The sequence below is a fragment of the Schistocerca serialis genome, chromosome 6, assembly GCF_023864345.2.
Source record: "Schistocerca serialis cubense isolate TAMUIC-IGC-003099 chromosome 6, iqSchSeri2.2, whole genome shotgun sequence".
Classification (NCBI taxonomy): domain Eukaryota; kingdom Metazoa; phylum Arthropoda; class Insecta; order Orthoptera; family Acrididae; genus Schistocerca; species Schistocerca serialis.
Genome location: NC_064643.1, coordinates 606144491 through 606167640, shown reverse-complemented (window position 1 = coordinate 606167640; position 23150 = coordinate 606144491).

The following is a 23150-nucleotide window of genomic DNA, read 5'->3' as shown; positions in this document are numbered from 1 at the left end:
GTTTGATAAAAAATGTTATACAAATATATAATAATTATGATTATAAAACATCCAACATTCCACATAACATCTTCACATTATGTTTTCTTTCTTCTTTTTTCCTTTCTTGAAATACTTATCCCCAAGCTATGCATAGCACAGTACTAACACTTCTTCCTCCTTCTGAGCTCAACATCTCATTCATTATAGAGGGATGATGACTCAGTTTTTCAGGCTAGCAAATGGTAAGTTGTGGTACAGAAAATGGCCCAGAGATCACCAGTCACCTGTGTGTGTGTGTGTGTGTGTGTGTGTGTGTGTGTGTGTGTGTGTGTGTGTGTGGTGAGTGAAATGTTATGGAACAATGTGTGTATAGTGTGTGCAATGACTGATAGTGAGACATGAGTGAACAGTTTGGCATTACATTGTTTAATAAGTTATTTGTAAAAGAAGTATTATATACCAGGAGTAAATCTAATGATAGTCTCTAACTAGAAGTCTGTACATGTATGTGTATACAAATTAGCTTAACATGTCCCATATCCTTTTAAAAAGAGATCTACGGATGAATAAAGCAGCTACTACTACTACTACTACTACTACTACTACTTCTACTTCTTCTACTATGTTGAGCTGTCGAGGTGCACGGTGAACGAACTGCTGCGTACTCCTTGTGAAACTGTGGGGGATGCGTTCGGCGTCTGTGTCACACATTCGTAGACAGCCGGGCGATTTGCCTTTACACAAACAAATTGCTCTTGGAATTGTTTCTGCCATCGTCTAATGCTCTGTCCTGTAGGAGGATCGACACCACACCTAGTACGAAAGTCACAATGAACAGTTATTACTAACCCGCACTGCTCAAATCGTAGAACACAAAACGCTTCCTGTTGACACACCATTTTTACTAGAACTGAAGTGGACGCACACTGCTGCTACCTAGCGGGAACCGTGTAAAACTCGAGGGTCTGCTCTTTCCAACAATACGTTGCTTACGCACATATCTCAAATAACATAATAGTTATGATTTTTTAAAAATTGGATGATTTTTTTTTATACACACTGTATGTCTATGTGAATAACATTTCCTTATGATTCTCTGAATTAAACACAGTGTGGCAAATTTTACGATTTGTTCTGAGTACAGTGGTTAACAGTCAATTGTGTAAACGCACAAACTACACTACTGACCATTAACATTGCTACACCACGAAGACGAGAAATTTAACCGACAGGAAGAAGATGCTGTGTTATGTAAATGACTAGCTTTTCAGAGCATTAACACAAGGTTGGCGCCGGTGGCGACACCTACAACGTGCTGACATGAGGAAAGTTTCCAACCGGTTTCTCATACACAAACAGCAGTTGACCGGCGTTGCCTGGTGAAACGTTGTTGTGATGCCTCGTGTAAGAAGGAGAAATGCGTACCATCACGTGTCTGACTTTGATAAAGGTCGGATTGTAGCCTATCGCGATTGTGGTTTATCGTATCGCGACTTTGCTGCTCGCGTTGGTCCAGATCCAATGACTAGTAGCAGAATATGGAATTGGTGGGTTCAAAAAAGGGCTCTGAGCACTATGGGACTCAACTGCTGTGGTCATGAGTCCCCTGGAACTTAGTACTACTTAAACCTAACTAACCTAAGGGCATCACACACACATCCATGCCCGAGGCGGGATTCGAACCTGCGACCGTAGCGGTCGCGCGGGGAATTGGTGGGTTCACGAGGGTAATACGGAACGCCGTGCTGGGTCCCAACGGCCTCGTATCACTAGCAGTCGAGATGACAGGCACATTATCCGCATAGCTGCAACGGATCGTGCAGCCACGTCTCGATCCCTGAGTCAACCGATGGGGACATATGCAAGACAACAACAATCTGCACGAACAGTTCGACGACGATTGCGGCAGCATGGACTATCAGTTCGGCGACCATGGCTGCGGTTACCCTTGACGCTGCATCACAGACAGGAGCGCCTGCGATGATGTACTCAATGACGAACCTGGGTGCACGAATGGCAAAACGTCATTATTTCGGATGAATTCAAGTCCTGTTTACAGCATCATGATGGTCGCATCCGTGTTCGGCGACATCGCGGTGAACGCACATTGGAAGCGTGTATTCGTCATCGCCATACTGGCGTATCACCCAGCATGATGGTATGGGGTGCCATTGGTTACACGTCTCGATCACCTCTTGTTCGCATTGACGGCACTTTGGACAGTGGACGTTACATTTCAGATGTGTTACGACCCGTAGCTCTACCCCTCATTCGTTCCCCGCGAAACCCTACATTTCAACAGGATAATGCACGACCACATGTTGCACGTTCAGTACAGGCCTTTCTGGATACAGAAAATGTTCGACTGCTGCCCTGGCCAGCAAATTCTCCAGATCTCTAACCAACTGAAAACGTCTGGTCAATGGTGACCGAGCAACTGGCTCGTCACAATACGCTAGTCACCACTTGTGATGAACTGTGGTATCGTGTTGAAGCTGCATAGGCAGCTGTACCTGTACACGCCATTCAAGCTCTGTTTGACTCAATGCCCAGGCGTATGGAGGCCGTTATTGCGGCCAGAGGTGGTTGTTCTGGGTACTGATTTCTCAGGATCTATGCACCTAAATTGCGTGAAAATGTAATCACATGTCAGTTCTCTTATAATATATTTGTCGAATGAATACCTATTTATCATCTGCTTTTCTTCTTGATGTAGCAATTTTAATGGCCACCAGTGTATTATCTTCATTTATTTTCAGCGCTAGTTTCTAGTCCCTGCACCAAGCGTGGATTATCTGCAGGACTTCCTGCATGTCACACTTTTTTTTTTCTTGGCGTTGCGACTTTTCCTTTTCCCATAGAGCTACCCATGAAGAGCTCTACCATTTCATTTATACATATTTAAAACTATAATGGCCTTATAAAATCACTGGGAAGCACACAAAGTAATTTTTATACATGAAGATATCTACACATTAAGACTACTTGATTGGTTCTGTCTGCTAACAAGTCCTGGCTCCAATCACTAAACTATTACGATGTCATAAACGTAAATTTTGTTTTCAGTACGCGACAGCGCAGAACTGTATCGAATTCCTTCCAGAAGTCAAGGAACGATACATCATCTTGGTCACCGGTCTCATGGACGAATGGAGTGAGACACTTCACAGGACTACTGTTTGAGGAATCTACATTGATTCTTACAGTAGAGCTTTTTATTCTCAAACAAAACAAATTGTAAAACGCAACCATAAAACCTGATCTATAATCTCTCTAGCAGACTGACGTCAGCTCTATAAGGCTGTATGTAGTGCATCAGCACAGCGACCCTCCTTGAAAACGGGAAAACAGTAATGAAGGGCCCCCGTCTCCAATCGCTTGGAACGCTTTATTGTTCTAGCAGCCCACGATAAACTCGTGGTAGAAGGGGAGGAAGTTCTTTCGCATAATGTGTGTACAGTCGTTCATATACCGTGTGATCAAAAAGTCAGTATAAATTTGAAAACTGAATAACTCACGGAATAATGTAAATAGAGAGGTACAAATTGACACACATGCTTGGAATGACATGAGGTTTTATTAGAACCAAAAAAATACAAAATTCGAAAAATGTCCGACAGATGGCGCTTCATCTGATCAGAATAGCAATAATTAATATAACAAAGTAAGACAAAGCAAAGATGATGTTCTTTACAGGAAATGCTCAATATGTGCACCATCATTCCTCAACAATAGCTGTAGTCGAGGGATAACGTTGTGAACAGCACTGTAAAGCGTGTCCGGAGTTATGGTGAGGCATTGGCGTCGGATGTTGTCTTTCAGCATCCCTAGAGATGTCGGTCGATCACGGTACACTTGCGACTTCAGGTAACCCCAAAGCCAATAATCGAACGGACTGAGGTCTGGGGACCTGGGAGGCCAAGCATGACGAAAGCGGCGGCTGAGCACACGATCATCATGTAACCTCACCACAAAAAATATTAAAATAAAAATATGAACCATATGTAAACTCCCCACGCAAATATTTTATTTAAAATATTTACCAAGTGTAAACTCCCACGGAAATAATAATAATTAAGTGAATTTTAAATATTGTAACCTCTGAACAAAATTGGCTCCCATTTATTATCTCCGTGCAGAAATGCATTCACATTTAATGTAACCACAAAATTCAATTCCTAAACCCGGAAATAATAAAAAAAATTCAGTAACCTGGTAAATTTTATGACGACAGCAACGCTGCGCCTCGGCCCTGCATTCTGAATAAAAAAAGCAAAAATTCTTACCTCAACAAAAACTGCGAATATATCTGCTCTTACCTAAAAAATTTTCGGCTCAGCTCCGTGCAATACTGGCCTATGCTTTGTGATTCATGAAAGGAAAGATAATCCATTGAATAAAATCTTTAAATTGAAATGAATGCCTTTTTTTTTTTTACAAAAAATTACTTTATATTATAAAAATTATTATTGGGGCATTTATTGAAAGAAATTGGATGACAGTTAACATACGTTACAATATATGCGCAAGGCTGCTTCTTTACCTTCTACAATAATACTCATCCTCCAGAGTCCCGACCAGAGCAGACTGCCGACTCACGCAGACTACTGTCGACAACTGCCGACTCACGCAGACTACTGCCCTACTACCGACAAGCAACAACTAACTACGTACTGCTCTCTGGTCAGAGACTCTCCTATGCCTTCGCAGTGGCTAGCACACTGGACTCGCATTCGGGAGGACGACGGTTCAATCCCGCGTCCGGCCATCCTGATTTAGGTTTTCCGTGATTTCCCTAAATCACTCCAGGCAAATGCCGGGATGGTTCCTTTGAAAGGGCACGGCCGACTTCCTTCTCCGTCCTTCCCTAACCCGATGAGACCGATGACCTCGCTGTTTGGTCTCTTCCCCCCAAACCAACCAACCAACCAACCATCTCCTATGCCTTGCCTATTGCAGGCAGCGCATACTGCGCATACCTCTTACAATCACCAAACGACGCGCGCAAGAGATCTTTCACACGTTTAGCAATATGGGGTGGAGCGCCATCCTGCATAAACATCGTACGTTCCAGCTGGTGTTTATCAGCCAGGCTGAGGATGATGCGATTCTGTAACATATCGGCGTACCTCTCACCCATCACGGTAGCAGTTTTGCTGTCCAGCGCCATCTGTCGGACATTCTGTGAACTTTGTTTTTTTTGTTCTAATAAAACCCCCATGTCATTCCAAGCATGCGTGTCAATTTTTACCTCTCTATCTACATTATTCCGTGGTTTATTAAGTTTTTAAATTTATACTGACTTTTTGACCACCTGGTATATCAACAGGGGGTTCACTTACCATGGCTCAGTTGAGAGATTTCAGCATCTTTCATTTCGGAGCTGTGCGATGATTAGCAGAAGGAACCATATTACGATTTACCTTAGTGAAACATGCCAGGGGACCGAACTCAATACTTCAACATTCTTTCTGCCATCTTCCAGTATTACCACTGTGCGGTTTTGGATGACTTTCATTCTTTTACTGACTTCATCAAAGAGCACAGCTTCTTAGAACCTTTCCGCAGATCTATCTGTAACAGTATAGTTTCGAAATGGTATGGTGGTGGTGGTTGTTGGGATGTTTAAGGGGGACTAAACAGCTAAGGTCATCAGTCCCCCTCGAAATGGTATATAGGCGACGAGTGAGGACGTCTAAGAACTCAGTTAAAGCGGTACGATTCGAAGGTAACACTTGAATGTATAGCACAGCACGACAATGTTCATTTTTAGTCGAGGAAAACCGTACGTTTAATGGGTGCAAGCATCCAAATGAATATGAAACTTCCTGGCAGATTAAAAGAAGGTACCGGACACAGCCCAGAAGACAGATTTTTTTCTGCCAGTAAATTTCAACTCAGCGTACACCCAGCTACAGAGTGAAAGATCGTTCTGTATGGAAGTAAATACGATTCCCATTCTTCCCGGAGACTGCACATGAAGATAAACAATCAGGCAAACACAGGACGAGAAGGAAGTGTTACAAGCGTGGGAATGTCGCATTTGGAGCAGGAGATAAAGTAGCGAAACGCAAAGTGGCCGTAAACAACAGAGTTCCCAGGGGAAGGAGACGGAAGGAGGAAACAGGATCCTGCTGACTCCTGCCTCGCCTCGCTTCCTCCGGAGGCGGGAGGGCGCGTCCTCGAGGAAGCGGCGGCGCCCGGCCCGGCCCTCTCCTAACTCCAGCTGTGGGGTCCAGGCGCGGCTCAGACCGCTTCACTGCGCCCCAGCCCCATAAGCGGCGGAATCACCGGAAACTCGACTCATCACATTGACTACTTTCTCATCGCCGGCGAATGGAAACATTATTACGACGGAACGATGTACGAAACGTGGCCATAAAATAACGGTACTAATAATTGTGTAAAACATTTTATTTCAAAAACATGCCTAAATATACTCCCCTCTTCTATCTCTACAGCTCTCCATGTGAATTTTCCATTGATGGAAACACTGCTGCAATCTCCTGATGTGAGGTCCTCGATGAGGGGTGACACTTTTTCTCTCACTGCTTCCGCAGACTGAAATCTTGCTTCTTTTAACGTGTAAATAGGCTGTTTAGGGTTTAATGTTGATAACGCCACGTAGTGCTCTGTATGAAAATCGCTGACTGCGCTGTGTGCAGTCTGTGGCTGGTTGGACTCATTGTTGGAATATTCGCTTATTTGGTGTTGGTCAGTTGGATGTGAACAGCGCGTAGTTTTGTGCAGTTGGAGGTGAGCCGCCAGCAGTGGTGGATGTGGGGGGAGAGATGCCAGAGTTTTGAGAGCGGACGATCTGGGCGTGTGTCCGTCAGAAAAATGAAATTTGTGTAATTCGATGTCACAAAATTATATACATATATTATGACGTTTGAAAGCTATTAAGGTAAATACATTGTTTGTTCTCTATCAAAATCTTTCATTTGCTAACTATGGCTAGCAGTAGTTAGTGCCTTCAGTAGTTAGAATCTTTTACTTAGATGGCAGTATTGGCGCTCGCTGTATTGCAGAAGTTCGAGGAACGAAGATTTTTGTGAGGTGAGTAATTCATGAAAGGTATAGGTTATTGTTAGTCAGGACCATTCTTTTGTAGGGATTACTGAAAGTCAGACTGCATTGCGCTAAAAATATTGTGTGTCAGTTTAGTGATGATCAGAATAAGTAAAGAGAAAACTGTCTGAGTACGTTGAGTTTTCCTCAGCTGTTTCTGCATCAAATAACGTAAGAGTTTTTCCAGCACTATCATTCTTAATTTTTCTAAGGGGACATTTCTAACGCTGACTTCACCTTGGGCAATAGATGAAAGTCGTATGGTGCTACGTGAGGCGAATAAGGTGGGTGTTCCAACACTACGTAGTTATACTTCGCTAGAAACGTCTTAACAGAGAATGCTGTATAAACCGGTGCGTTGTCTTGATGCAGAAACCATTACCGGTTCTATCACATTTCGAGTTTTTTTTTTTCCTTTTTTCTCGCGGAGTTGAGCAAGAACCTCAAGGTAGTAATGTTTGACCTACAGGAACGTAGCATAATTCCATGAATGTCGAAAAAAAATAACCATCGCTTTCAAAATTGATTTGCTAAGGCGAGCCTTTGTTTCGCCTCTTGGTGAAGTTGGGCCATTCCAGTGGACAGAATGGCGCTTAGTTTCTGGACAATAAGAGAAAAACCGAGGTTCGTCACATGTTACCACTCTGTCCAAGAAATCAGGATCCTTTTCAGTGGTGTTCAAAGTGTCAGTACAAATATTTTCACGTCATTTTTTTGTTCGATCGTGAGAATTTCCGGCACCAGCTCCACACACACTTTCCTCGTGTTAAAATGGTTGCTTTACGCCTTTTTTGTCAACTCCTACAGTCGATCGAATACTCAACCGACTTTTTCGATGTTCTCATCCGTTTTTGATGCTGAAGGGCGCTCCCGGCGAGCGTCATGTTCGCTGCCATACTGGAAACTCTTGAACCACTCAGAAAACTCTCGCACGTGATAAACGGCCTCCGCCATAAACTACTTTTAGTAACAGATGGGTTTCAGTAACAGTTTTTCCAAGTCTCCTGTGCAGCTTCACGACAATTCGTTGCCCTATTATTACGCTTCTCACTCTTCCTGCAGAACAAAATAACAGGTCTTACACAAACGAAGGCCTGGGCCACACTGTCACTAGAGAAATCGCATTCGACTGTCTTCACACTTCACAATTAGTAGTCGTTCATCTTTGGTACACGCGTACCTACTTTGTGACAGCGTCAGTCCTGTTATTTTATAGCCCCATCCCATACGTGGTAAACCTCTATGTTCTCTCAAGTGTGTAAGTAACATTACTTGCAGGAGCATGTGAGTTAATATTTTAAAAGCTCTAGATTTTGTTTACGTTAATTTTGCGTGTATATTTCGCATAGCTATACCACGTACGACAATGTAGTACTTAGGACAAACTATCGTCTAGTAAGTCCATGGACCCCACTTAATCATTTTTTCTTTGCGAGGGAAATAATACCGTATTTAAAAACTATAAGCATATTGTGTGTGCCAAATTAATTCTTCATTCTTTTAAAACTCCAAGTGAACAGAACAGATGCTGACACGATCCCGCCGAAGGTGTTCTTCCCGGGACTATATTGATATACACTTGTTATCAATGTTCCCAGGGTTCTCCATGTATCATCAATGTTCAGAAAAGAAGCTTTAGATGTATTTTGTCATTTGTATCATTTATTTTATTTTTCCTTCACTATATCTGAACAATGCGTTGATTTTGCCCACACTGAAAACGAAGAAATAAAATGCTTAAGTGCCTCCATTAACACCGTAAATCTGTCGAGTTGAACGATCAGTTGAATGGAACGGCTAGTGCCTTGAGCGAAGTTAATAAAACGAACATCAAAAGTGAAGAAGTTGTAATGGAATGTAGTTAGAATACGCCAGATGATACTGGAGGCACTAGATTAGTGACAAAGACACTGAAAGCAGTAGACGAGTTTTGGTATTTGAGCGTCGAAATAGCTGACGACGTGAAAGAGAGGCATTACTTAAGAAAGGAGACAGATAGTGTTGTAACTTATCCTCCAAGTTATTTAATCTGTACGCTGAAAAGTTAGTTGAACGGAAAGGAGAGTTTTTTTTAAATTAATTTATAAGGTGAACAGCAAAGAAAGTATAAAAGGGTAATGAAATACATTCGAATTAAATCAGGCGAATCTGATAAAATTGGATTTAACATACATGCATATGTAACATACAAGGTGGTCCATTGACAGTGGCCGAGCTAAATATCTCACGAAATAAGCATCAAACGAAAAAACTACTAAGAACGAAACTCGTCTAGCTTGAAGGGGGAGACCAGATGGCGCTATGGTTGGCCCGCTAATTGGCGCTGCCATAGGTCAAACGGATATCAACTGCGTTTTTTTAAATAGGAACCCCCATTTTTTTATTACATATTCGTGTAGTACGTAAGGAAATATGAATGTTTTAGTTGGACCAATTTCTTCGCTTTGTGATAGATGGCGCTGTAATAGTCACAAACGTACAAGTACGTGGTATTACGTAACATTCCTCCAGTGCGGACGGTATTTGCTTCGTGATACATTACCCGTGTTAAAATGGACCGTTTACCAACTGCGGAAAAGGTCGATATCGTGTTGATGTATGGCTATTGTGATCAAAATGCCCAACGGACGTGTGCTGTATATGCTGCTCGGTATCCTGGACGACATCATCCAAGTGTCCGGACCGCTCGCCGGATAGTTACGTTATTTAAGGAAACAGGAAGCGTTCAGCCATATGTGAAACGTCAACCAACACCTGCAACAAATGATGATGCCCAAGTAGGTGTTTCAGCGGCTGTTGCGGCTAATCCGCACATCAGTAGCAGACTAATCGCGCGAGAATCGGGAATCTCAAAAACGTCGGTGATGAGAATGCTAAATCAACTGCACCCGTACCATATTTCTACGCATCAGGAATTGTATGGCGACGACTTTGAACGTCGTGTACAGTTCTGTCACTGGGCACAAGAGAAATTACGGGACGATGACAGATTTTTTTGCACGCCTTCTATTTAGCGATGAAGCGTCATTCACTAACAGCGGTAACGTAAACCGGCATAATATGCACTATTGGGCAACGGATAATCCACGATGGCTGCGGCAAGTGGAACATCAGCGACCTTGGTGGGTTAATGTATGGTGCGGCATTATGCGAGGAAGAATAATTGGCCCCCATTTTATCGATGGAAATCTAAATGGTGCAATGTATGCTAATTTCCTACGTAATGTTCTAGCGCTGTTACTACAAGATGTTTCACTACATGACAGAATGGCAAATTACTTCCAACATGATGGATGTCCGGCACGTAGCTCGCGTGCGGTTGAAGCGGTATTGAATAGCATATTTCATGACAGGTGGATTTGTCGTCGAAGCATGGCCAGCACGTTCACCGGATCTGACGTCCCCGGATTTCTTTCTGTGGGGAAAGTTGAAGGATATTTGCTATCGTGATCCACCGACAACGCCTGACAACATGCGTCAGCGCATCGTCAATGCATGTGCGAACATTACGGAAGGCGAACTACTCGCTGTTGAGAGGAATGTCATTACGCGTATTGCCAAATGCATTGAGGTTGACGGATATCATTTTGAGCATTTATTGCATTAATGTGGTATTTACAGGTAATCACGCTGTAACAGCATACGTTCTCAGAAATGATAAGTTCACAAAGTACATGTATCACATTGGAACAACCGAAATAAAATATTCAAACGTACCTACGTTCTGTATTTTAACTAAAAACACCTACCTGTTACCAACTGTTCATCTAAAATTGTGAGCCATATGTTTGTGACTGTTGAAAAATTGTTCAAATGGCTTTGAGCACTATTGGACTTAACATCTGAGGTCATCAGTCCCCTAGAACTTAGAACTACTTAAACCTAACTAACCTAAGGACATCACACACATCCATGCCCGAGGCAGGATTCGAACATGCGACCGTAGCGGTCGCGCGGTTCCAGACTGAAGCGCCTAGAAGCGCTCGGTCACTCCGGCCGGCGTTTGTGACTGTTACAACGCCATCTATCACAAAGCGAAAAAAGTGGTCCAACTAAAACATTCATATTTCTTTACGTACCACACGAATATGTAACAAAAATGGGGGTTCCTATTTAAAAAACGCAGTTCATATCCGTTTGACCTATGGCAGCGCCATCTAGCGGGCCAACCATAGCGCCATCTGGTTTGCTCCTTCAAGCTAGACAAGTTTCGTTCTTAGTAGTTTTTTCGTTTGACGCTTATTTCGTGAGATATTTGGCCCGGTCACGGTCAATGGACCACCCTGTACAAAGGGGAAAGTTTGTTACGAAAAATTTCGAAGTTCGTGGCCGGTTTGCTTTTAATTTCTGCTCATCCCCTAATGAACATTTGGGTGGACATAGGCTTTATATTTTTTAATATACACGCATATATATATATATATATATATATATATGTTGTTGTTGTTGTTGTTGTTGTTGTTGTGGTCTTCAGTCCTGAGACTGGTTTGATGCAGCTCTCCATGCTACTCTATCCTGTGCAAGCTTTTTCATCTCCCAGTACCTACTGCAACCTACATCCTTCTGAATCTGCTTAGTGTATTCATCTCTTGGTCTCCCTCTACGATTTTTACCCTCCACGCTGCCCTCCAATACTAAATTGGTGATCCCTTGATGCCTCAGAACATGTCCTACCAACCGATCCCTTCTTCTGGTCAAGTTGTGCCACAAACTTCTCTTCTCCCCAATCCTATTCAATACTTCCTCATTAGTTATGTGATCTACCCATCTAATCTTTAGCATTCTTCTGTAGCACCACATTTCGAAAGCTTCTATTCTCTTCTTGTCCAAACTATTTATCGTCCATGTTTCACTTCCATACATGGCTACACTCCATACGAATACTTTCAGAAATGACTTCCTGACACTTAAATCAATACTGGATGTTAACAAATTTCTCTTCTTCAGAAACGCTTTCCTTGCCATTGCCAGCCTAAATTTTATATCCTCTCTACTTCGACCATCATCACTTATTTTGCTCCCCAAATAGCAAAACTCCTTTACTACTTTAAGTGCCTCATTTCCTAATCTAATTCCCTCAGCATCACCTGACTTAATTAGACTACATTCCATTATCCTTGTTTTGCTTTTGTTGATGTTCATCTTATATCCTCCTTTCAAGACACTGTCCATTCCATTCAACTGCTCTTCCAAGTCCTTTGCTGTCTCTGACAGAATTACAATGTCATCAGCGAACCTCAAAGTTTTTATTTCTTCTCCATGAATTTTAATACCTACTCCGAATTTTTCTTTTGTTTCCTTTACTGCTTGCTCAATATACAGATTGAACAACATCGGGGAGAGGCTACAACCCTGTCTTACTCCCTTCCCAACCACTGCTTCCCTTTCATGCCCCTCGACTCTTATAACTGCCATCTGGTTTCTGTACAAATTGTAAATAGCCTTTCGCTCCCTGTATTTTACCCCTGCCACCTTTAGAATTTGAAAGAGAGTATTCCAGTCAACATTGTCAAAAGCTTTCACTAAGTCTACAAATGCTAGAAACGTAGGTTTGCCTTTCCTTAATCTTTCTTCTAAGATAAGTCGTAAGGTCAGTATTGCCTCACGTGTTCCAGTGTTTCTACGGAATCCAAACTGATCTTCCCCGAGGTTGGCTTCTACTAGTTTTTCCATTCGTCTGTAAAGAATTCGTGTTAGTATTTTGCAGCTGTGACTTATTAAGCTGATAGTTCGGTAATTTTCACATCTGTCAACACCTGCTTTCTTTGGGATTGGAATTATTATATTCTTCTTGAAGTCTGAGGGTATTTCGCCTGTTTCATACATCTTGCTCACCAGATGGTAGAGTTTTGTCAGGACTGGCTCTCCCACGGCCGTCAGTAGTTCCAATGGAATATTGTCTACTCCGGGGGCCTTGTTTCGACTCAGGTCTTTCAGTGCTCTGTCAAACTCTTCACGCAGTATCATATCTCCCATTTCATCTTCATCTACATCCTCTTCCATTTCCATAATATTGTCCTCAAGTACATCGCCCTTGTATAGACCCTCTATATACTCCTTCCACCTTTCTGCTTTCCCTTCTTTGCTTAGAACTGGGTTTCCATCTGAGCATTTGATATTCATACAAGTCGTTCTCTTATCTCCAAAGGTCTCTTTAATTTTCCTGTAGGCGGTATCTATCTTACCCCTAGTGAGATAGGCCTCTACATCCTTACATTTGTCCTCTAGCCATCCCTGCTTAGCCATTTTGCACTTCCTGTCGATCTCATTTTTGAGACGTTTGTATTCCTTTTTGCCTGTTTCACTTGCTGCATTTTTATATTTTCTCCTTTCATCAATTAAATTCAATATTTCTTCTGTTACCCAAGGATTTCTACTAGCCCTCGTCTTTTTACCTACTTGATCCTCTGCTGCTGTCACTACTTCATCCCTCAAAGCTACCCATTCTTCTTCTACTGTATTTAATTCCCCCATTCCTGTCAATTGCTCCCTTATGCTCTCCCTGAATCTCTGTACAACCTCTGGTTCTTTTAGTTTATCCAGGTCCCATCTCCTTAAATTCCCACCTTTTTGCAGTTTCTTCAGTTTTAATCTACAGGTCATAACCAATAGATTGTGGTCAGAGTCCACATCTGCCCCTGGAAATGTCTTACAATTTAAAACCTGGTTCCTAAATCTCTGTCTTACCATTATATAATCTATCTGATACCTTTTAGTATCTCCAGGGTTCTTACATGTATACAACCTTCTTTCATGATTCTTAAACCAAGTGTTAGCTATGATTATGTTGTGCTCTGTGCAAAATTCTACCAGGCGGCTTCCTCTTTCATTTCTGTCCCCCAATCCATATTCACCTACTATGTTTCCTTCTCTCCCTTTTCCTACATTCGAATTCCAGTCACCCATGACTATTAAATTTTCGTCTCCCTTCACAATCTGAATAATTTCTTTTATTTCATCATACATTTCTTCAATTTCTTCGTCATCTGCAGAGCTAGTTGGCATATAAACTTGTACTACTGTAGTAGGTGTGGGCTTCGTATCTATCTTGGCCACAATAATGCGTTCACTATGCTGTTTGTAGTAGCTTACCCGCATTCCTATTTTCCTATTCATTATTAAACCTACTCCTGCATTACCCCTATTTGATTTTGTGTTTATAACCCTGTAGTCACCTGACCAGAAGTCTTGTTCCTATATATATATATATGAAAATGAATGAATGAATGAAAGAAAGGAGAAACGTTTTCACCAAACATTTCGAAAAGTACTTGATTTACTTCAAGGTTCTACATTCAAATGAACTAAACTAAACTCCTTCCGAACAGGCCATGAAGGCCCAACGGTACCGACCAGCCACCGTGTTATCCTCAGCCCAAAGACATCACTGGATGTGGATATGGAGGGGCATGTGGTCAGCACACCGCTCTCCCGGCTGTACGTCAGTTTCCGAGACCGACATTCAAATGAAGCAATGAGAAAAATTAATGAAAATACGGGGTATCTCGCAGGTGTAGACATATTCATTCCTCGCATTTCTTTCATCCACAGTGATTTAAATACACCCTTCGACATAAAGCCACTGCGCCGGCCAGTGTGGCCGTGCGGTTCTAGGCGCTTCACTCTGGAGCCGCGTGACCCCCACGGTCGCAGGTTCGAATCCTACCTCGGGCATGGTTGTGTGTGATGTCTTTAGGTTGGTTAGGTTTAAGTAGTTCCAAGTTCTAGCAGACTGATGACCACAGATGTTAAGTCCCATAGTGCTCAGAGCCATTTGAACCATTTTTTAAAGCCACTGCAGTTTGGTTCAAATGGCTCTGAGCACTATGGGACTTAACATCTGTGGTCATCAGTCCCCTAGAACTTAGAACTACTTAAACCTAATCCACCTAAGGACAGCTAACACATCCATGACCGAGGCAGGTTTCGAACCTGCGACCATAGCAGCAGCGCGGCTCCGGACTGAAGCGCCTAGAACCGCTCGGCCACAACGGCCGGTCATTGCAGTTTCCCATGTGGCTTGCATTCTCTGTATCAACAAGGAACAAGGTCAATTACCTTGTGTGGTAAACATTAAACATACCAGGCAATAGAATAAGAAACTTTTCTGAATAAAAAAAATGTCGGTTATAGATTTAAGAGTTAGGAACAATGTTCTGAAAGGACTTCGGTCTTACACTGAAATGATATATGCACGGTAGACAGTACAGAGAAGAAGGTAATAGATGCTTTTGAGTTGCGATGCTGCAGAAGAATGTTCATAATTAGATTTCTAAGGTTCATAACTAATGAATGTATTAGGCACTGGTCAAATCGAGGAGAAAACAAATGTATGGCAAGACTTGAGTAAAAGAAGGAACGTGCCAGTTCCAGTAGCTCTAGAAACATTAAACAGCAGGTGAAAACGATAAAATCTGTTTGTTCTGACGAGGGTAAAAACTTCGAAGACACAATTCTGTAACAGTTTTATTCAACGGCACAACTTCTACGAAGCCCTACACTCTGAACAGTTATAAAAAGCGATGCTCCCGTTTTCATGCAGCCATGAGATAGCCAAACGAATTTCTCCCGCATCCGTTTGAACAAGACTGGTGTTCTTGGACCTACGTTGCGGACAGCGAGAATTCTCGCCAAGAGATGCTCTTAGTCTCCACAGGATACCCGCATACAAGACTTTCCATGTGAGCCCCCGAGGACAAGTTAGGATAGGCCACATGAGGAGGTGATCGAGTTGGCCACGAGCAAGAAGCCCTCATTGTGCAAAAAATGGTTCAAATGGCTCTGAGCACTATGGGACTTAACATCTTAGGTCATCAGTCCCCTAGAACTTAGAACTACTTAAACCTACCTAACCTAAGGACATCACACATATCCATGCTCGAAGCAGGATTCGAACCTGCGACCGTAGCAGTCTCGCGGTTCCGGACTGAAGCGCCTAGAACCGCACGGCCACCGCGGCAGGCCTCATTGTGCACCTCTGCTGACATGTTAGTCTGGTTTGCCTGCCCTGCAGTGTTAGCAACCACATACATTGATTTATTACATAGCTTGAACAACGATTCACAGGTGCTCGGATTGACATCTAAACTGCCAGTAGTTTGATGTGGGATTTTTAATTCCATCGTTTGCGGAACAGAGTTCCTTACTTATAATAGACACATCTTCCCTTCTCCCTTTTATAAAATCAAATAAACATTCTCTGCAGAGCCATTAATACAAGGGCGAAGCAATAAAGAATTTATTTCTACTGCACTCAATAGTGAATTAGCGATGTTTCATGAAACTGATCTTCCTTAGTAACGGTTTGAGCTCCGAAATAAAAACCTGCGAGTGCTATCCAACCCCACAGTAAAAAATTTTGCATGCCTTGGGACATAATTCGAAATTTGCGGTGACGGGTGAAAATGTGTACCGTACCGGGATTCGAACCCGGGATGTCCTACTTACTAACCAGGTACACATTTTTCACCCGCTGATTCCGCGTAATGCCCCAATGCAATTGACATCAGTAATCCCTTCCCTTCCCTTCCCTTTCTACCCTCTCCACCTTCAATTTACATATAACGTATCACAGCTGTGGACACAACGCATTCATATATTTGAGCCGAGGAAAAAGGCTCAAGCATTTTGAGTAGAGTATTTTGTTATGTTTATTTTTGGTGAGTATTAGGATTTAATTTTGAAACGTTCTCTTTGAACAATTTTACAGGACTGTGCTTAACCTGACACACAATATTTTTAGCGCAACGCAATCTGACTTTCAGAATTCTCTACAAAAGAATGGCCCTGACTAACATTAAACTATACCTTTCACAAATCACTTACCTCACAAAAATCTTCGCTGCTCAAGCTACTGCAATACAGCAAGCGCCACTACTGCCAGCTAAATAAAAGATTCAAACTACTGAAGGCACTAACTACTGATAGGGATAGTTAGCAAATGAAAGATATTAATAGAGAACAAACAATGTATTTACCTTAATATCATCACAAGTCATAATATATATATCAGTTCATGACAAATTGCAAAGTTCCGCCATCTCTCTCCCCACATCCACCACTGCTGGCGGCTCACCTCCAACTGCGCAACGCTACGCGCTGTTCACAGCCAGCTGCCTCTGCCCAACACTACAATGGCAGACAACAATGCAAACTAGCCACAGACTGCACACAGCACAGCCAGTGATTGTCATACAGAGGTGGCGTTACCAATAAAAAACCTAAACAGCCTACTTATATAGAGAAAACATAAACAGCCTACTTACATAGCCCCCATGCTCCCCACAAAAATTTTTACAAATGGTGTTGGGCACTGGCCAATACAGATTTGACAAAAATTTTTCACAATTACAGTAACAAAGATATAAAATGCACACACTTATTAATATTATGTTGGTCAAAAGATCAAAATTTCTCACAGTCCATAAAGACAGTCCTAATCATACATAACAGTAGAATAGCAGTGTTTTTCTCAAAGTCTGAGCAGTAAAAGAAAATGCACACGGAAGTAGTGGATTTCCATGCAGTCTTGAAGAACTAGTGTTGTCCTTCCAACGGAAAGACAGTGCTGACTCTCGACATGCAGACAAGTATTGGTCCACAACAGAGCAAACCCACAGCAGAGTCAGTCGAAGTTTTGAAGAATATTGGTAGGTAGGTCATCACAGAGCAGACCCACCGTAGTCCTGGTAGAGATTACGATATTGGTGGGCCACCAGAGGTGCAGACCCACTGCAGTCCTTGTAGAAATAATGGTATTGATGGATCATCAAAGATGTAGACCCACTGTAGTCCTTGTAGAAATGGCCAGCAGCCATCTGTTGCGACTGTGCAGGTGCACAATCACCATCGAAGAGTCTTGCGGACAATATAGCAAGTCCATAAACCACCACTTGTGCACTCACAAAGTTTCTGGAATTGTCCTTAGAACCAGCAATGCTGTTATCCAGTCCCTTGCTGAGTTATTAACACACGTGCAAACACTAACAGTCCCTACTTCTCACATATTGTCCATATACTATGACCAACAGAAACGTGTGCAGTGAAATGTAACTTAATTTGAAGAACTGGTAACAATTACAATTTGGTAACATAAAAATACAATAACAAAGGTACAAAATACATCATTAAAGAACATAATAATACAGATAACATTTGTAGTACAGGCTTTACAAAAGAATCGAACTAACATAGACATCAGTGGAATTATGACATGAGTACATACATAAAAGATCACAATAACTTTTGAAACTTCAACTTCACACATGAGCATTAAACAGAATAAATAATGTATAAACATCTTTACAAAGAAAATAACATGGTATTTGAAAAATTCTACAACATAAATCTTATTAGCTAAACACATAAAGACAGGAAAAAGACAAATACACAAGGGTACATAAACATATAGCGGAATAATACAAAAGGAAAGGACAGGGTTTGTTGTACTGCAGTATTTTGCAAACAAAACTTTCTTTATTTCTCGGAGATCTCCCTTCATTCGTCATTATTCCCAAAAAGTCCTATCTATACCTGCTTTCTGTATTCTATTCATATTTCTTTCAATATAATTATTTCTCAGTGTACAATACTCATTTTGGCCCAAATCTTTTTCATATTGTCCATAATCAGTTTCTTATATAGTCTACCCCCTCTTAAGCTAACTTAAATCTACTGAGCTCAGATATTAAACTAAGGGACGAGGCAATGCAGCAGCACATAAAACAATTAACACAAGCAGCAATGACAAAAAATACAGATTGGCAAAGCTAGCAGCAGCAATTGTAATAACTTATATCAAAACATGACATAGCTCAAGCAGAAAAAAATATTACACTAAAAATGTCACATCTTAACACTAGAGTGATGCATCACAATTTATTCTACAAAAGAAATTACCAAGTACTTGAAAAGAAAATTATGTGTTACTGTTATTAGTTCCTTCTTATTGTTCTTTCCTTTCCAAGTGCTCCTTTTTTTTTTTTAAGAATGTGGATCATAAAATAATTATTTAATAGATCTGTTGACAGAAAGTGTTCACATTAGCAAATGCATTTCATTTTATAAAAGCAATGCTGCAACACAGCTGAAAAACAGGTATCAAATGAAATAAGCAATTACGCAAACCAAAGCGTAAAAATATCATTCAATAGTCATGTGACATTTCATAAGTTAGTAGAAATTCTCTCAACTCTCGTAGAAAGACGCTTGTCGTAATCAGGTGTGCAAATGTAAAAATATTTCTCGTCATTTCATTAGGCATTTCAGTAAATATCATAAATTACGAGCTCCACATTAAAATATTTCTCGTCATTTCATTAGGCATTTCAGTAAATATCATAAATTACGAGCTCCACATTATACTTTCAACAAGGAAATGTCAATACCGAGGATAATGGCCTTCCCTTTTTTTTTTCTACCTGTGCTTCCGGAAAGGCTAATGGCTTTTTTTTTTTTCGGGCGGCTGTCGCCCAGGTGGGTGCCCGCGACGCATTATGTGCAGGTGGTCACTTAACTTTCTTACGGAAATATTTACGACACCAGCTTCCGCTACGGTAACAGTCTCACATAATTCACAGGTCAAGAATTAGCGTTGCAAATCTGTAGAAACAAAATCCTATAAATATAAGTGTCCAAAAAAAATATTCGTCAGCATTGTGATACAGTCACACATTTCATAACTCTTAAAGTACGATTCTTGGTTTCCAACAACCTTTTCCACAAATCAGAGTCCCTACCCACTATTCATTACTCCTTACCTTATTACACATATACGTATCCATCGACACTCGTCAATATTTCGTCATTATAAATATGAAGCATAATCAGATAACTCATATAGCCCCAGCCTATTAATCATAAACATACCTCGGCAGCATAATACACATCGTCGTCGTAAAAATAACATCATTACACCCCAGTCAAATCTCAAAAACGTCGTACCTTTCTGCAATAATTTCAAACCCTAAAAAATTCTCTGCTCATGTCAAAAGTGTCATCTGCCTCAAACGTACTTTAAAAATCATGATCTCATACCAAATACATCATTCAAAGCTCTCATAGTATCACAATGATTCCGAAAAAATATGAACAGATCACACAGTACAGACAAAATACAGTTTCATAAGTGTGAAGTTATCCAGCTGTGTAATTGCGTAAACATCTGTCACTGACGTAGTAAAAAAATGTTTATCTCTCAGTTAAATGATCAGATAGCTGTGTAATTTGTGTGTTAGAGAAATACGGTACCGATGTGTAAAGTTGTATAAGCAAATACCATATTAGCTAGGGCTCCTTGTGCTTGCCAAACACATGGTACACAAAGTAAGCGTGTACCCCCCTGAGGATTAATGTAATTATACCCTCAGGTGTTACAGATTACAGCAATGGAATGAAATATATCACGGAAAACTTTCTTTGTAATTCAAAAATCTTTAAAAACAAATGTTTTAAGTATAAAATTGATCACTCAAATGCGTGTACTGTAGCGCTAAATGTGCGTCTTGTTGCAACATAATCTGTGTGGAAGTGTCGTAGTTATCGTCCTCCGAAAGCTAAGTTCTGCATAAGTCAATGTACTTACCTCATAATACACAAAAGTGAAATGCTTTGCGTATAGATATCGTAGTTATTACGCTTATTGTTGTAATGAAGAAAGTACTGTACAGTAACGTATTGTTATGCCACGAAAAAGGCTGTCTCATTGTTGCTATACCACAAAAGTTACTACTAAAACATGTTTTTCTTTCCAGAAGAATTCAGAAAACTGTGCAGATATAAAACAGATACACCGCAAAAGCAACATTGTAAATTGTCACTCATTAGTAGCGTCGTGATAAAAATCGTGTAGCTGTCACATGAACTAACCTCTGTGTCATCTGGTATCTCTCAGAAAGCACTTTAAATTCAGAATGTATTTTCAAATAAACCAAAATGTTGCATTAAAATCTCATTAGCAGTACTGGTAAATGTTCTAAGTATGTGAGCCTTATAGTCGTTACGTAATCGTGCAACAAACAAGCAAGAATGTACACACACAATAACACTGTGACGTCTGTTTACTATAACAATGCATTCGTCATTTCTGTTTAAATAAGTTCTCTTGGTTCTTGATTGGATATTTAACTTCAAACATTGTTGCATGGTAACATTTTCTAAAGCATACTAGTAACGTGAAGTGAAACGTTTTATGGCAAAGACAAAGTTAAAAAGCAGATTATCTTTCAATAAACGGTTTTACATGTGAAATGTGGTGTAAACCTTTACTCTTCCTAGTACGCAGAGTTTCAACTTCAACGCAATTATCATGTGGTATACGTCGGATTCTGTAAGGTCCATTGTAAACTAGAAAGAATTTGTGACTCAAGTGTTTCTTCTTATGTGACAATGAATGAGCTTTAATGAGAACTTTCTGACCAATATACAGTTTCTTTGCATTTGCTTTACCGTGTAGTTTTCTCCTTTTGTCTGCTGCAGATTTTATATTTTTAAGAGCCAAATCAATTATGTCTTTGTGTCGAAGTTTACGTGTATTTGGGAAAGGTACAAGCTCTCTGATTCCGTTCGGTGGTTCTTCATTCTTCAGTACAAGAGTAGGTGGTAAAGCAGTGGAGTCGTGAGGCATTTCATTCAGCACGTTTTGAAATAAGTGTAAATATCTGTCCCAATGCTGATGCTTTCTGTGACAATAAAGTCTGCAAAGCTTATTGATTTCTTTCATAATCCGTTCAGACGGGTTGCAATGTGGTGAGTACAATGAAATAAAAACAGGTTTGATTTTATGGTTGCGAAGCATGCGTGACCAAACAGCAGATCTGAATTGCGGTCCGTTATCTGAAATGACTTTACTAACGTGTCCAACTTCACGTAAGAAATTTTTAACAAAGGCGTTGGATACAGACCGTCCAGTGGCTTTACGTAACGGTGTGAAAGAAACAAATTTTGAAGTAAGTTCAACAGCGACTAGAACGTACGAAAATCCATTAGATGTTCTGACAAGCGGTCCCAAGAGATCAACAGCAGCAAATTCTTTTAATTTAGAAGGAATAATAGGAAACAGCGGAGCACTATGGGAGATAGTAGATGGTTTCGCCTTTTGACAAAGTTTACAAATAGACAAGACTCTTCGAATTCTCTTTTCCATATTGTTAAAATAACAAGTCGTTCGAAGAATATGATAACATTTTCGTGGGCCAAAATGTGCGTAGCTGAAATGAATGTACCAAATGAGCTTATTAACAAAATCGTCTGGAATGCAAAGTACCCATAGCTTGTCATCAACAGTGCAGCGTTTGAAGAGTATGTTGTTTCTAACCAGGTAATAATGCCGAATCTGTGTGTGTGTCTTTTCATGCCATTTGCTCTTGATGTCTTTCCAAATCGGATCTTTATCTTGTTCATGAGCAATGTCCTTTAAAGATGTGGTGATGAAGTTTTCAAAGGCGACTTTCTGAATGTAAAGAATACTGAAATTTTTCTCGAGGTTGCCTTCTGTGGTACTTTTCTCAAGCCCAGCCGGTGCGCGTGACAGTGCGTCCGCAACAATGTTCTCCTTGCCGGGAATGTAGACTATTGTGAAGCGGAATTCTTGCAGAAACAATGCCCAACGTTTTAACCTGTCATGATTTAATTTTGAAGACATAAGAAATTGTAATGCACGATGATCACTGTATACTTTTACGTGCTTACCAGAAAGAAAGAAACGGAATTTGTTAAATGCCCAAACGATAGCTAAAGCTTCCAATTCAGTAACGGAATAATTTTTTTCAGATTTTGTTAGCACTCGGCTAGCAAAAGCAATGGTTTTCTGAACGGTAGTGTCATTTTCTATGGCTTCTTGAAATAAATGGGCACCAAGACCGACTTTAGAAGAATCCGTGCTAAGGCAGAAATCTTGTGACAGATCTGGATGAGCTAAGATTGGCGCGTGAAGTAACGCTTCTTTCAAAGAATTGAATTCCAACTGTGCTTGTTCGTCCCAGTTCCAAATAGCATTTTTTCCAGTGAGAAAACAAAGTTTTGGTGTAACAAGAATTTGCATATTCAGAAAACGACGGTAAAAATTTACGAGACCTAGAAAACTGCGGACTTGTCTTTTT